Below are 15,978 nucleotides of genomic sequence, written 5' to 3'. Positions count from 1 at the left end.
TCTCTGAAACACCTCTCATGAGGTCCTGTTCTTTAGAGATTGTTACAACATGTAAGCAATGCCTTAGTGGCAAAATAGGAGTTAAAATCACAAAGTTCTGCAAGAATAGGAAGGTGTGTGGAGTAAAGCCCCTAGTTCCTGCGTGGGAAGGCAAAGGGATAGTGGAGGGAAGCAGATATTAAAGCAGAGAGAAGGCAAGGCAGAGGGAAATGTGCGCCCTTGGACACTGGTATGAAACCTGTAAGAAAACATCTGCTGAGGGGGAAGAAGTGGGGAACAGGAGAGTGTTCACTTCATAGCAGTGATTAAACATGAAGAAGTTACTTGGAAGAAAATTGTGCAGATGGAAAATCACTGATTCTTGGAGAAATAAATGAAGAGGAGGAAGGCGTGCAGGTAGATGGGAGGCTCAAGCCGTGTCTTCTTTGCGTTCTGGTTCTTCTCTCCTAGAGATAAGGAAGCATCAGAGGTGATGGAGCAACAGTAACAGAACAGAAGGATGCTTGAAAATTGCCCTTCAAATGACAGCTCCTCAGATTTGTAGCCCACAAACATGAAACACTTGCAAAAAGTTGTAAAACATGATAAATCACACACTTGGTGATTCACTGAGTCACGAATGTGAATTTTGCATTTCCAGTCTCCTGACATGGCCAAATGAAAACTCTGCAAAGTTGTGGAGCTGCGACTGGGTTTTGCAGGGTGGTGCTGCGGCACCTGGAGCTCTCTGGAGACTTGAAGATCCTGCACCATTTCTGGGCCCTTCACGATGCTCCCCGTTACTTTGGCAAGAGCCATCCCAGATCTTTTCTATAACCTTTCCAGAACTGCCTTGGAGGCAAACCAAACCTTCCCTGGAGTTTTCCAGAGCACCACAGAGCCTTTCTAGGGGCAACCAAGAGCTCTCGCCAGAGCTTGTCTGGAGCCCCACAGAGCCATCTCCATGGCACAAGTACAGAGTCTCCTGAAGCAGTCCTGGCTTTTCCCAAGGGTCTTTCCTGGAGCTCACAGGAGCTTTCTGAAACCTCCTCAGAGCCTCTCTAGAGCCCAGGCAGATCTTATCCTAGAGGTATCTGAGAGCTGCTCTGGACATGTTCTAGAGTCATCTCAAACATCCCCTCTCCCAATGAGACACTTCAAAGCTTTCCCAGAGCTGTCACAGAGCTTCCCTGGAGCCTTTCCAGAGCCATCTGGAAGGTGCAAGCCGGCAAAATCCAAAGTCGCAGCTTGGCAATTTCCTAAAGTCGCAAGTCGGCAATTTTGGAAGTCACAAAATAAAGGAAACAGCTGTAAGTGACGTGCAGTGGGACTGTGTTTCATTAGGAACCTCAGAGAGACATGTTAACCCATGGTAAATTAGGTGTAAAATTGATCTTCACCATTTCCCGGTTGCCGTATGTGTCGTCAGCAGAGAGCAGAATACCCCTGGGCTGCCATCACATGTGTTTGTCTGCACACTGGATATCATACAGGGTCTAAACAGATGCTGCTTTATCAAAATAACATGCATTGGGGATGGATTTGAGCCTTAAGTATAGAAAACTTGATGGTGCTGATAATGCAGAGTGTACAGATGTTAGCGGTGGGAGTCTGGCCTGTTTTACATGATGATCAGCACGTTGGTGATGGCTTGGGTTTGCTGGGATGTCTATTCTCACAGCTGACAGATGGATCGGTTCCTCTGGAGTGAGGAAGACACAGCAACGGGGTCCAAATCCTCTTTTAAACCAAATTAGATTGCTCCTGCGGTCTTAATAGTAGTGAAAGGCTTGTTCCAGCCCTTGTTCCCACTCCAAAAACCCTTTGAACTTGCTCGTATCCTCAGCTAAAAGTTGTTCCTTGAGCCCCTGATTTGTAATGGGCCCCTCATCCCTTCAGCAGTAAGGAAGGAGGGGACAGGATTTATTTGTAAGAGTTAATTTCAAGAGGAGGGTATTTTATTGAGCTGATGGACATCAGGAGCACACCTCTGACTGTGTGGTTATGCTGGGGCTTCAAGCTGCACTGAGACGCAAGCTCCAGCTTCAGGTTTCTCCAAGCTTTCTGGCAATTAAGAAAATTATTCAAAATTTGCACTGTGCGCTCTTCCTTCAGTTTCTCTCATAGAGGTCTTGCACAGTTCTGTTTGGGACCACAATGAGGACCACGATCCAATTCTCCAGGTGAACTTGGTAGGACTTTGAGAAACAAGATGTCTCAGTTGCAAGCCTCAGGCACGTGTGCCTCTGTGGGATTAGCTCTGCTCTTGCTCTCTGCCTTTAATATTCTTCCTACACGGCAACACAGTGTTGCAGGCCAGCCGGTGGGACTCCCAAAGGATGCACGAGTATCTCAGCCAGCCAGGCTGTTTCCAGTTGTCTCAGTTGGTCCCTCACCTTTCCCTAGCGCAAAAGGCTGTTGGTTTGGTTCCCACCTGCGGTGTTACTCATGCTGCCCTTGGGCTCCAGCAGGGGCACACCTATGCTTACTGGGAATTTCTCCCCAGAGCCACCCACTCACCAGTACTGAAAAGGGAGGTGTTCCTTCACTAGGTGGTGTCTCCTGCTGGTAAACCAGCTGTGTGTTCATTAACTTGTCCCTCCACACAGGTAACACAGACCTTGACTCCAACCAAATTCACCCAGTTTAAGTTCCTCTTTAAGTGGCAAAGCACAAAAATCTCCAACTGTTTCCACCTAGCACCTGAGGCCTCATCTCCCCCGGCATTCCCCAGGTCCTCGAAACACCCCTGCTTTGTCTCACACCAACACCGCTCTCCCGTGCTTGGTGGAGGGGTGTTTGTGCATGCATGGCTCGTATGGCTTTTTATTTTTTCGCCGGGACAAGGAGCAGTGTAATGTCTGTCTGCTTTTCCTGCTTGTCTAGTTCTTAGAAACCACATGTTCTTCCTTCACCAGCAACTCCGCATTTATTAATCTGCAAAACAAGACTGTGCACTTTTTTTTTTTTGCAGCAGCAGCAGTGGCGAGTTGGCCAGGGGCCAAGGAGACCCTTAGTCACTTCATTTACGCAGGCTGCAATAAGAGGAGGGCAAACCCGTTGGGGAGTAATTCGAACATTCAGACGCCTGCACCGAACTCTCATTTCTACCTCATTAACTTTACAGTTTGACAACTTCACAAGCCAGGGACTTCTGTCGTGATTGCTGCTGCATAGCCAAGCAGCAAACACCTTCTTTCAGTGTGCAGGCTTACTTCATGTACGGCTGCAATGGATTTTCCTGCCTGTGCAGGGAGTAATTCTCAGTTCTTGGCTGGTAGGGTCTTCCTGGGGGTCACAGCTCCGTCTGCGTGGTAAATGCCCGCGTGATCTTGTCACAGCTGCTGCTGCTCCAGGTGTATGCCTGGCAATGGTCTTACACACCATGAACGAGTCCGTTCTTGCTTTTGCCTAGACAAAGAAAAAAACAGACTTAAGTCAAAGTTAGTTAAAATGAATTAACTAAGCCTGACTTCACCTGCTCTGTCCTGAAGTTGCAGCTTTAGCTCAGCTTTAGCCAAAAGGAGCGTGGAATCCAGGCCAGGGTCAGTAGTGCGGGCTGGTTTGATGATGCTGCATCAATACTGGGCAGAGTTTGTGCCAGGCTCCACTAATTTATGTCACCTATGGGGGGTGAGGGGTAAACGCAGGGTTCCCCATCTGTGAGGTGAGCCTTTGGGCAGGGTGAGGAAGACCACTGCCTACCTGTGCTCTGGGAGCTCGTCCTTCCCCTCCCCCTGTCCCCAGTGCTGTACCTGTTGCTCAGGCGGGTGGTGCTCAGCAGTCTGTGTGCCCCTGCTGAGCTCGCTGAGACCTTGGGTGCGATGGGCGTAGGAGTTTCCCACACTGCGTCCTCACGACTTGCACCCCCCACTTCTGCAGTGCAGGGCTGCAGCTTGGCATTGCTGTCAGATGCCAAAAATCGGTGTTTCCTGGGACCTGTCTCCTGCCCCCGTTAACAGCGCCTCTAGAAAGCAGTCTTACATGCCCGTGCACGGGCTCCATAAAAGCAGGATGGAACCCGGTGCCCTCTGCCTAGTGCTGAGTGGATCTTAGTGCTGAGAGTCTGAATTAAAAGCTGGGTGGTTTTTTTTTTTGCTGTGCCATTAAGGACATGACTCAAAGGCACCCAGGGAGAGGCGAAGGGTTGGAAATACAACTTTTATAGCCCTTCTTCTCTTTATAAGGCTGTTTTAAGCTTGCAGAGTTTCCAAGAGCTTATTGCACAACCGCTGTCTGGGCTTGCTGATGCCTCGTGCCGTGGCAGGTGATTCAGAGATGCGCTGGAGCCGAGGGCTCCGGGAGGGAGCGGGAATGACGGTGTAACACCAGCACCCCGAGCTGGAGAGCCTTGAGAGGAACCAGAAGCAATAGCTGGGAAAGGTTATAAATCCTTATGCTTCAGTGCTCTGTAAAGCTCTAATTAACAGGGGTAAGGACAAAAGTTCCCTCTTGGGCACGTTGGCCCATGACTGCCTGTTTGCACTTCCCTCTCAAGCAGTTGGCCTGAGTCATTCCTGAAGACGAGGGAGCCCCACCTCGATTAAATTCCTCACTTGAAGCCCAGTGTAGGGATTCCTCTGACTCCGGGGTAAGTTGTTTTATTGAGTAGGCAACTTATGCATCCATCACTGCCTGGGGTTTCAGATGCAGCCCTGGCTGGTGGAGATAGAAAATGATCAGCTTTAGATGATAGCTCAGAGGCCTGCCAAGGCAGCGTGGCTTTGTCCTTGGTGAGATACATATCACCAAGGCAGCCATCCAACGATGCAATCATTGCGCGTTGACCTAGTTTAAGCTTTCAGGCACTTTCAGTAGCTCAGACTGATCTCACACCAACAAAAAAAAATATATAAAAAACAGAAGTCTAACTGGAAAAATGCTGTCTCATGGTGTTCCTTGGCCCACTCAACAATGGAGCCAATAAAGATGCCTTTCCAGGAACCTTCCCAGGTTCCTTTTCAACCCAAAGGTCATATCACAGAGAAACCACGTCGGGAACACGGACAGGAAATTTGTTTGGCTGCAGAGGGGCTGCTCGGTGGGATGAGAGCAGGTTCATCGGGGGGAACATGGGGAGGTCAAGGGAGGGACTGAAGTGGAAGGTGAGGAGAACGTGGCTGGGTATCACACAGCAAAGCCTTTGCTGTTAGGTGTGAAGAAACATAGATGCGGAGAAGATGTTTTGTCTGGGTCGCAAGAGCAGATGGCAGGATAAGGTCCTTCCTTAACCCGAGTGCAGTGAGGTTAGATAAGACCACGTCCATGTAGTGCAGAACCTTGTCTTGCACCCGACACTGCCGAGAGAGGTGCAAGGCACCCTGCAGGTGTGGAATTAATTGCTGCCTTGCCTAAAACACATTTGCAATGTGTAGGTGTCTTCTTCTCTTGTAGAGGATAACCCAGCAGGAGCTTTGTCCTTCAGGTCAAGCCAAAGAGATGATGCCCTGGCCTTCCTGAGGGCCAGTACAGACCAGAGAGCCAGCGGTGGGAGTCTGACCAGGAACAATTAAAGGGGACAGCACAGTTCCACTCTGAAAGATTAAGAGGCAGAAGAAGATAAAATGTGTGGCATAACCCCCTCCAGTTACAAAGTGCTTCTATTTTCCCTTTCCTCTAATGGAAGATCAAAGAGGTGTTTGATGAAATTAAAACTTTGGGCCAGGTCTTTTGATGGCATAAATTGACTTCACTCCAACTTAGTGCAGGTGAGAATCTGACTTTATCTATTTAAATAATAATAATAAAAAAGTGCAGTGCAATAGGTTATAAACTTGTGGAACTTACTGATGCAAGATTATTGTTACAGCAAATAGCCTAACAGATGCCAAAATGGTTAGACTTATATATGTGAATTAAAATAGAAAAGGTCATGGCTGTAACAAAAACTAGAATGTCAAGCTAGATTAGTTCACCAGAAAATGAACAAAGAGATGGTGTGCTTGGAAAAATCTGGTGAATCCCTCCAAGACTTTGAAACCAGCCCCTTGTTCCAGCCACGGTTTGCTGCACAGTGTTGGTTGGGCAAAGGGTTGGGCACAAAATACCCACAAGGTGAATTTAATGGAAATTCTTGATCTTCCCTGAGCATGAGTGGATCAGTCTCCTCATGAAAGCTCGTTCCTCCCTTGTTATTATTTACTCGAGGCTGAGCTGGGGTTTGAAACCAGCCACACTGACTTTCAGTTCACCCTCTGCAACTCCTGATATCTCCATCCCAAAGGGCTGATCTCGACTGCAGAGGAGCAGTCGTGCAGCTGGGTTCACCTGGTGGGGAGGAACAGTGGGCACAACCCATGGCAGTTGTCTGGGTAGCAGAAAATACTGTTTTCTGATGAATTAAAAGTGATGCACAGCAGGCAGCCTGTCTCTGCTGACAGCACGTAGAAGTTATGCCCTTCTCGGTCTTGATGCAGCAGATCCCGGGTCACTGGGTGCCCTGCACTAGGTGCTGAGCACTGGCTTCAGGGATAAGCAGCTTGGGAATTCCTGAACCTTCAGGAACATCGTGTAATGGGGCTAAACTGACCTGGAGCCAGGGTTTGGGGTGGGGTCAGTATGTGAGCTGCTGGGAAAGACTGAGCAGCCAGACCCAGCTCCCCCGCCATCACACCGGGGCAGCAATGCAGAAGCAGCATTAACTCTGCTCGCCTGGAGCAGGGGGCTTTGCTGGGACCACCAGCGGGGAAGGTCACTGGGTGCCACCAGGCTCCCAGCACCCCAGCATGGCCCATCGGAGGAAGGGACCTGGAGATGAGCCCTCATTTCCATCAAGCAGTGCCACCGTCCTGCCTGGGGCCCTGCCCCTCTCCCACATTAAATCATCACACAGGCAGAATTCAGTCATGCAGCAAATTAAACCTGGAGAAAGATGTTTCCAGTTGTTCCAAATTAATTGGGTTGCCCAGGCTGAATCCTGCATGGCTCCATTGTTCCCAGCGGCAGCAGCATGGTGGTGGCACGGTGGTGGCATCACCTACGTCCTGGGGACACTGCCATCCCCAGCCCTTCTGCTGGGTCTCAGAACAACCCACCTGGTACAGGAGTTTGGACACTTGTTCCAAAGCACAAAACCCCAGGTTGGTTCTTTTTCATTAGCAGCAGAGGGTGAAGAAGTTCCCTACGGAGAGTGGCCACCTCAGTGTGCCTCCAGCATCACCACCTTCAATGCTTTCCAGGGCGGGGAAGCAGGCTCTGGTGTAAGGAGTAGATTTAAGGAAATAACATTTAATCTTTTAAATCAAAATCTTTAAAACCTTTGCCCTCTAACAACTCTTTTGACTGTATATATCAGTCAGTGTCTGTCTTCAGTGCTCAGGGCAGGTCTCTAGCTGGCAGACTGCAGCCAGGACCACATTTTCATGGGAACAAGCCTTCCCACAGAGAAATTCAGAAGAATGGGCACGTGCTTCTCCTGACACACATGATTTGATGCTGGCTGAGCTTAGATGACCCCTCACGTGTGCTGAGTGAGGCTTGGAGGGAACTGCCCTGCAGGTCTCAGTGCAGGGGGGAAGGTGGGATTCTCCCTGGTGCTCCTAGAGCTGTTCCCCGTGCCCCTGGCCAGCCGTGGCTGTGCCTGCTGGGGGGGGGGCTCAGGGCTCATTTCTCCAAATAACTTTTCACTCAGCACCTGCCTGCTCTCAGTACCACCGTTTCACCCACTTCAGATGCTGGGTAATTTTAAGTGATTTCTCAATTCGTGCACAGACAGCACGTCTGTTCTGTTATTTATTTCACATGATCCACCAAGAGTTAAAGGAGAAGAAAACATTTGGCTTTTAGTGGTTTACAAAGCCTCATTACAGCTGAAATAAAGTAACCACTAAATCTTGTGTGGTTACAGAGGTCACTGCCGTTCTGGCACGGTGGCGCCAATTCCAAGGCAGGAATTCCATTTTCCTCCCAGGAAAAGTGTGCACAAAGTTGAAGGGATGACAAGGGCTGCCTCGCCGGGCGGCTGTGAGGAGCACAAGGGCTCTTTCATGGGGGGATGGTGGCAGGAGGGCTCGGGTATGCATGGCCCCCTGGGAGGCGGCGGCAGGGGTGGGTGGCGGTGGTGTGGTGGATGTGCTGCTCCCCTCCGGAGTGTGGCATCGTGCTGTGCTAGGGAGCTTCCCGATGCTCGACGCTTCGGCCTCACTGCTTTGGCTGGGGAGTGGAGCGGGGCTCACAAGCAGCACCGAAATTTTCCTGGCTATCCTGTGAAATAAGTAGGTATTACTTGACTGTGCACAGGGCTGGAGGCGAGCCAGGAAAAGCCTGAGCCCCGTCATGGCATTTCTCAAAATGTCAGATGCTGGGGGTGCGTTCAGATACACCAGCGCTGGAGATGCACCTTTAACCCTCGCGCCTGGAGGGATGGGAGCTGGGGACCGGCAGCTCCTTGGCCGTGGTGTAAGCCCATTGGTGATGCAGGTGAAGAAGCCAAAGCCCGAGGGCAGGTACCAGCGGCCAGCCCGAGTCCCAATCCCAGGACCTGCTGCATCCAGCGATTTGCGGTCTGGACAGAGGCTGAACGAAGTTTGCAGGAAAATTTCTTCCCAGCTGGTATGTACTAATAGCTCTATACTGGATCTCCCATAGCAATCAACTGAAATATTGCATTTCCACAGAGGAGTGGAGATGGGAGAGGACAGAGCAGGGCAGACATCACCAGCCGGTGCCAGACAGGGGGTTTATTACTGCCAGCTTTTTGCTTTCCCGGCTGCTGGCAATTCCTACCAAGGCTGAAGGTTGGGAGAGCAGAAGCTGCCGCCCCAACCTGCGTGGCTTCTGACAACCTCCGCTCCACACCGAGATGCTCAGGAAAAAGTGGGTGGCAAATTAAACCCCGAGAAAGGCTGATGCACACTTTCATTCAGATTTAAAATGGCCTTAATTCAATTTCTTACATCACACGCCAAGTGAATCAAGCTGAGCTGAATCAATGGCATTTGAATTCTGAATGAAGAGGTCTGCTCAGAGTTTTAGGGTGGCTGAACTGATCTGCTCTAAATTCACACCTTTAATTAACTGGAATTAATTTTCCCGAGTGTTGCTGCATGCAGACAGAGCTTTGGTTGATTTAAAAAGAAAATTCCAGACCCGGCTTCTTTCCATTCACTTCTGTTCAGCGTGCCACCAGCATAGCAAATTCAATAAAGCTGATTTATTTAATAAGTGTACTATAACAAATTAAATTAAATATGTTTAATATAAACAGATGATGCACCTCATTTAAATGTTAGCTTCTTAATTAAAACCTGGCAATTGTGTTTTGCCCTTTTATTGGCTTCCTAGTGAAGCATGGTTGTAAAGTTACCTAACACACACACTCAATTACTGGTCTCAGGTTCTAGCGCTCGCCTCCTTCTCCTCCACATGGGCTTGACACGGAGGCAGGTTTGTTCCCAGTGGGATCAGCGCTCCGGGCTCTAGCTGGGGGAGCAGGGCTGCTGCAGCAGGGCGAAGCAGGGGCTGCAGTTATGTGGCTGCTGGGCAGGCGGGTGGCAGGGGTCAGGGGATTTATAGCCCCTGCAGAGCCCCAGGGCCCAGGGCTGTGGCATCCCCCTGTAACAGCAGCGCTGGTTGCTGATCCCCAGGGAGAGAATTCAGCGTTTATTGGGACGTCGGCAACAGGAGCTGCACAGACACGCAAGCTGCTGGGGTTTGACAGCAACCCCTGTGCCTGGTGAAGGTTTTGGGGGAGCCACGAAGTTCATTTAGAGGGGGTTCGGGATTTGGGGGTCAACTCATGATTTCCCTGGGGTGGAGCGCTGGGTCTCTGCGCCATGCTTGCAGCTCCGGGGCAGAGCTTGAGGCCAGCTTTGCACTGGGAGGGGGGCAACGCCAGACCCCGCAGGCTATAGTCTGCAGAGAACCTGGTGTGAGCGACCCTTGGACGTGGAGCTCGAGCAGTTCTTACACCCCTTTCCGAGGAAGGGCAGCCCAGCCCTGCTGCACGGGTGCTTTGCAGCGACAAAACTTCCCTGTGCAATAGCTGGTGCCACTTCGTTCCCAGCAAACCCGCTGTTCCTGTGCTTTCTTCCTGAATTATGCATCAGTCACGGGAAAGCAAATGAAAGGAGGAGATTGTTAGAAGAAAATTTTCGCGTGAGGAGCAGTGCTGTTCCCTCATGCTGCTGACATGCTGTTGACACAGCCTTTGATTTACAGCTGCGGAAGCTGCAGCCAGTCCCGTGCCATCCGTGTTAGCATCCTTCTGCAGGGGGAAGAAAGGCTGCGTGCTCGGGACGCAGGGCAGTGGAAGACGACAGTGCTGGTGGCAGGCAGAGCACTGTCTGCCCCCGAGACACTCTGTTTTGAAAACAACCATCCAACTCTAATTGCCAATCTTATTTTTTCATTATTCTTAAGACATAACACTCTGTTCTTGTTGCTGTTTGCACTGGCAGTGCTCCACGTAATGCAAGGTTCAAGAGGGGAATACAATTTCTTGCCCTTCCGTATCTCATTTGTTTGGGCATCAGTTCTGACTAATCCCCAGTTAATTACTTTAAGATGATGGCTTCCCCGAATGAAAGAGCACCTTTGTGCTTGCTGTATTTTAGCACTTACATATCATCATTTAGGAACACAACTCTGTTAGCAAATGAAATATAACAAGCAGTTTTGGCCTTTGCTTCCCTTGGGAGATGCTTTACCACCAAGCAAGCTACTGGCTCCTGTAGCACGGGTGGGTCAATCTGGGGCTTTCTCTTCTTTGTGGGCTTTGGGTGGGGTTTTTTTGGGTTTTTTTTTTTCATAAAGTTTCCAAAAACCTTGGTGAGGATTAAAAGGACTTGCGAAACCTTGACATTCTTCATTAGGAAGGAACATAATTTTTTGGCCAGTCCTACACAAAACACGTCAGCTCTGCAACATGAACTTCTGGTGTTTAAGCTAAAGGGGTAACGCGATTAAGAAATAGCAGTGGGGTGTGATTATTTTCTGTGAGACCCGGGCACTTCGGAAAGGCACAACGCCTCGCAATACTGCTCCGTGTGTTTCTGTCTTACTGCTTTGTGGTAAGCAAATCCTCAAACAACTTCCTGACCGACACCTACTGACATGCTAATTACTGAAAAATCAAAAGAGGAACCCTTTACTGAGGCTAAAAGGAATACAGTGCAGTGTATGTAATGGAAATGAAGTGGTGGAAATGAAGTTACTTTTTGTAAGGCTTTCATTTTCAATTTCCTTCCATGAGTTAGCAAAATGTTACAGGGAAATGATGATTGCCAGCCTGCAAACATGTTTTCCTTGATACTTGGGACACTGCAGTTACTTGAGATGAGTATTTGTCTCTGTTATAGTTAGCTGCAGGACATTAATATGTTGCATAGGAAAATAATTTCTTGACATGGCAACCTCTCTTCTGTAATATCTTGCTCATATCTTAAATATAAGTACCTTCATTGAAGCCATTGGAGTAAGAAGTCTGCAGAAGTATAAGCAAAATATTAATCGTGACATTTATTCTGAGAGCAAACTGAAGTTGTATGCTCTTCATAAACATCACGTAAGTACCGTGCTGCTGCCGCAAAGATATTCAGATTGCCTAATATCTGTAATGCTATTTTGCTGCTGAAAAAAAGGCAACCACATTTTGGAGCATGCAAAATCCTCTGGTGCAGGTTTAGCAGGTACATTAGCAATGATTAAGAAAGAAACCGAGGAAGTATCTCCCCAAATGCCAAATGACCTATGCTGCACAATGCCTCTAAGCATTGCAGTGATATCTTGACAAGCTGAACATGCTGGAAATGCACCTTGTCTTGGATGCTTCTTGCCTACAGTCCAGGGATAAAATAATTATTCTGGAGTTTAGTAGGAATTCTGCTTTACATCTTTGGGATGCTTTATGAATCTCAGTTAATTCAAATCCACAGCATCCCTGTAATGAGCAAACCCAAGTTCTAGGTGGGGTAAGGCATAAACCAGGAGGCCTGACAAAGGAAACACGAGATGCGTGTGACCAGACAACCATCCTTCCTCCCCTCGGGAGCCCTGTTGGCAAAGGTTGGACAGAAGGAGTAATTAATACTGGGAATGAAAGGCAAATGAACTATTTCTGAGCAGGTGAAGGAAAAGAAGGTGGTCTGGAGGCACTGATTTCTCTCCTTGCCCCAGGAGGTCAGTGGTCCTCCCTGGGTATCACCACCTAGTAAGGAGCAAATGGGCACGTGGAGAGTTACCAAGGAGAAAGCCATGAGGGTGAAATACTAATTGCAAAACTGAGCAGAACATTATGATTTTCTTATTCAACTCCCTTTCCCTCTCTCATCTTCCCTGGATGAGAGCAGCCATGAGGTGCTGTTAATGATGAGGTGGGATTTCTCTATTATTCCTTCAGACCGCAGGGCTGGGAGACCACATGGAGTAATTAATTTTGACTTACAGAAGCTGTATTAAATTGGATAGAAATGGGTGAAAATAGGATTAGGAATGGAGTTTAGCCAAGAGCAAACAGAATTAGAACTCTCTAAGAGCAGGTCAACACAGCTGATATCATTGATGCAATGAAAGTAGACAGCTTGGGACATTTTTGAGCGGTAGCGTAATGTCAGAAATTGTAACCTGCCTAGTGCCCGACTAGGTCAGGAGAATTAAAAAACAAAAAGTGATTTTTGTTGTTGTTGTTGGATTTCTGGCTGCTCTATCTGGTCTGAGCTTTCTGGCTTCCAAGGATTAATTTTGAAACAATTGTGCAGAACAAGCAAGAGTCTCCATAAACCCCGACCGATATAAATGTGCACAGTGCTTTCAACACATGCACTGAAATCTAATTAGTATGGGATTATGCTTGTCACAAATCATCAGAAAGGGAAGGATCCTTAATGTGAAAACCAATTCCTCTCCCTGAAAAGCCTTCTCACAAGCCCCAAAGAAAAACCAGGCTCAGGACAGTTGCTTCCGTCAGCCGGGGGCCACGTCTTTGCTGGTGTAAATTGCCATGACTGCTGATGACAGTCTCCATCCACTGTCAGGGCACAGTGATGCTGGGGCTGGAGAGCCTGGCTGCATCCAGTTTTGCTGCAAGGGAATAGGGACCCACTGCTGTGGCTGGGCTCAGCCTGGAAATTTGTGACCTCTCTGACACAGCTGGTAAAAGCCCCGAGTACATTCCCCATCCCTCTGCATTATTCCAGCATAAATCCTGCAGGCTAAACTGGACCCGGTCCTGCTCTTCCCTTAGTGCTGTGCAATGCCATTGAGTCCCTGCCTCACCCAGAGCTGTCGATACCTGAATTTGCTGAGGAATATCTCTCAAAGACGAATGCCCAGCCTTTGTACAAGGCTTTTCAGCTTCACCTACCAAGTACTTTGGTGAACATTAGTTAATGAGCATGGAGCTTACATTTCCCCTCTCTCCCCGGCTTTATTAAACAGCGCATCGCGGGAAGGTCACGGTGGCGGGTTTGTCAGTGTGTGCAGCGGCCGCCAAAGGTCTCCTTTCATGTGGGAATCCAATTTCTGCAGCTACCGGGAGCTGTACATAAACATGAATTTCACTTGTTTTCTCTGGGGTTTCCATGGTTGCTGGCACCGGTTTGTGTCCTTGTTTGAAAGTAGATGCTCCACAAATGTGTTTTCTTTGGTCTGAGGTAGCACATCGTATCGCTAGGAAACCTCAGAAGCTGGCTGGAGGCACGGGGCGATGCCGTGGGGTCCGCGCCGGGCCACCGGTGTGGGTGGGCACGGTCCCTGCCCTGCAGCCCCAGGACAGGGCATCGCTGCCTGCAGGGGTGCCCTCCTGCCTTTCTTCGTGTGCGCTGGCCACGGCTGACAGGGGCTCTCGGCGCTCAAATGCAAGAGCCCAAGCACGAGGCTTAGGCAGTGGGTCTTGGAAAAAACCCCACACTTTAAAATCCCTCTGAAAACGAGCTCCTTAAACCCGAGACATGGGAGCTGGGGCTGCCCAGTGCGTTCCCAGCCTCCTCTTTTGGTGCCTTTTAATTGCCAGAATCTTTCCTTTCCCTCGTTAGTGTGTAATTCTGCAGGTGTTACATCACATCCCTGGCTGGGAAGATCAAAGCCCAAGTGCTGGCAAGCTCAGCCCAGCATGGATTCATTTCTGCTCTCACCCACCTGAGCAGCCATGCGTGCGGCATGCTGGGGGCGCAGCCCGTGGGGCAGTGGGGCGCCTTGGGGACCCACACAGCCCTCAAAACCACCTGTGGGGTCCTCGAGGGCTGCCTTGGAAGAGGGCACACGGCCGGGGTCTGCCTTGGCTCTCCTTCGCTGGGTGCTGCCCACTGATGCATGTCAGGGTTTCTGCCAGCTCTGGAGGCAGAGCACTGAGGTTTGTGGGCTGCAAGCGAGGGGCAGAATTGTCCCCAAATTGCTCAGACAGCAGATGGGCGGGACGACACACCCCCGCGGTTTCAGACCCTTCTCTGCCACTGACTTCTCATGTGGCCTCTGCCAAGTCACTTAGCCTGGTGGTCTCCACGCTCCACGGACACCGCGGGGATGTCGTACACTGCAGGGATGTTGTACACAACGTGGAAGTCACACACAGTAGGGATGTTTGCAGAGCAGGGACGTTGTACACAGTGGGGGTGTCATACAGAGCAGGGATGTCATACAGAGCAGGGACATCATACACGGTGGGGATGTCATACAGAGCAGGGATATTGTACCAGTTCCTGCATGCTAGGGGACACGCTGCCGAGGAAGGGTGCCTGGGACCATGTCAGATGGACTGAATGCTCCCCTATATCCAAGGCCATTTTCAGCTCTGGAATTAAAACCTAACCCCAGGTCTCGCAGTGTGGAGGTGGTAGTTTCCAGAATTCACTGATTTTGCTCTGTACCCTTGTGCAGAGGGGTCGGTGGGAGCGTTGGCCTCAGGAGCCATCTGTGCCATGCAGTCAAGGACACAGGGCTCACCCGTGGCTCCCAGCATCTTGGAAGCAAACCCGGGTCCTGCCCCAGCACGGCACAGGGCAGGGTGTCAGGGCTCAGCCCTGCCGTTTGCTGCAATGCAAGGGGAGGAGGTTAATATGGGTTTTTATCTTGACAGTGTCTCGTTACTGTAAGTCAATTTAGATCTCTGTCAGCCCCACTTTTCCTTCCTCTGTGCAGCATTTTGCCTCCTCCCCCTTCCTCCTCAGAAGGTAACAGTATCGCCTGCTTAGGCATGCATTCCTTTCTAATAAGGTATTATGCCTCTATTTATATGCATCTTAGGTGCAGTCTGAGGCAGCTGCTGCTCTCCAGGGCCCTGGGTGAGGAGCAGAAAATTGAATTCAGCCTGGAATGTGCGGGTGCACTTGGACATCTGCACCCGGCCAGCTTCCCCTGCAAGTTTCCAGCAGCGAGATGATGCTCCTTTGGCTCCAGGATGCTCTGGCACAGGCTCTGTTTGGGGTCCTACCAGTCGCAGGTGAACTGGGTGCGTAGACCCAGGACTTTGCGAGTTGTCCTAGGCTAAGAAGGTGAGAGACCTTCTCATTTTGCAGAGACCCGGTTCATCAGGGCAACCCACCCCTGGTGCTATGGACACGTGGGCCAAGGGGAGACTGTATAAGCACAGCGGGGTTGGGGTTCCCAAATTATTGCCCTGTGTAATGGGTTCAGGGGTTTGGCTGCTCCCAACTGGCTGTGTATGGATCACACGGCAGATGTCTGGGAGTCCCATCTCTGCCCCCCAGCCTGATTTCACTCCCTCACTCGGCCATCCAACACCACCATGACGAATGCAACACAAGGACCCAGCTGGACTGAACTGAAATCGTGTGTTTTAGCAGCCCTGTCTGGATTAAGCTATTACAGACCGGACTGCTCAACTGCGCCAACTTTCTGTAATGATTTTTTGTGCCCTTTTCCTGTGTGTGTGGGGGGAGCTCGGTCCATCTTTAGCAGCAAGCAGCATTTGCAGGATGATACTGTGGCTCCCCATGGGTGATACAAAATGCCTCTGCTTTGCTGTTCGGCTTCTCCCCAGGCTAAAATCCCAATCTTGGGAAAGTCGCTGTGATTTTTGCTGCTGACCTTAATGAATGCCATGCA

This window comes from Falco peregrinus, chromosome 5 (assembly GCF_023634155.1).
Source record: "Falco peregrinus isolate bFalPer1 chromosome 5, bFalPer1.pri, whole genome shotgun sequence".
NCBI classification, from domain to species: Eukaryota; Metazoa; Chordata; class Aves; order Falconiformes; family Falconidae; genus Falco; species Falco peregrinus.
The sequence above is the reverse complement of the archived record's forward strand: the minus strand, read 5'-3'. Positions refer to the sequence as shown.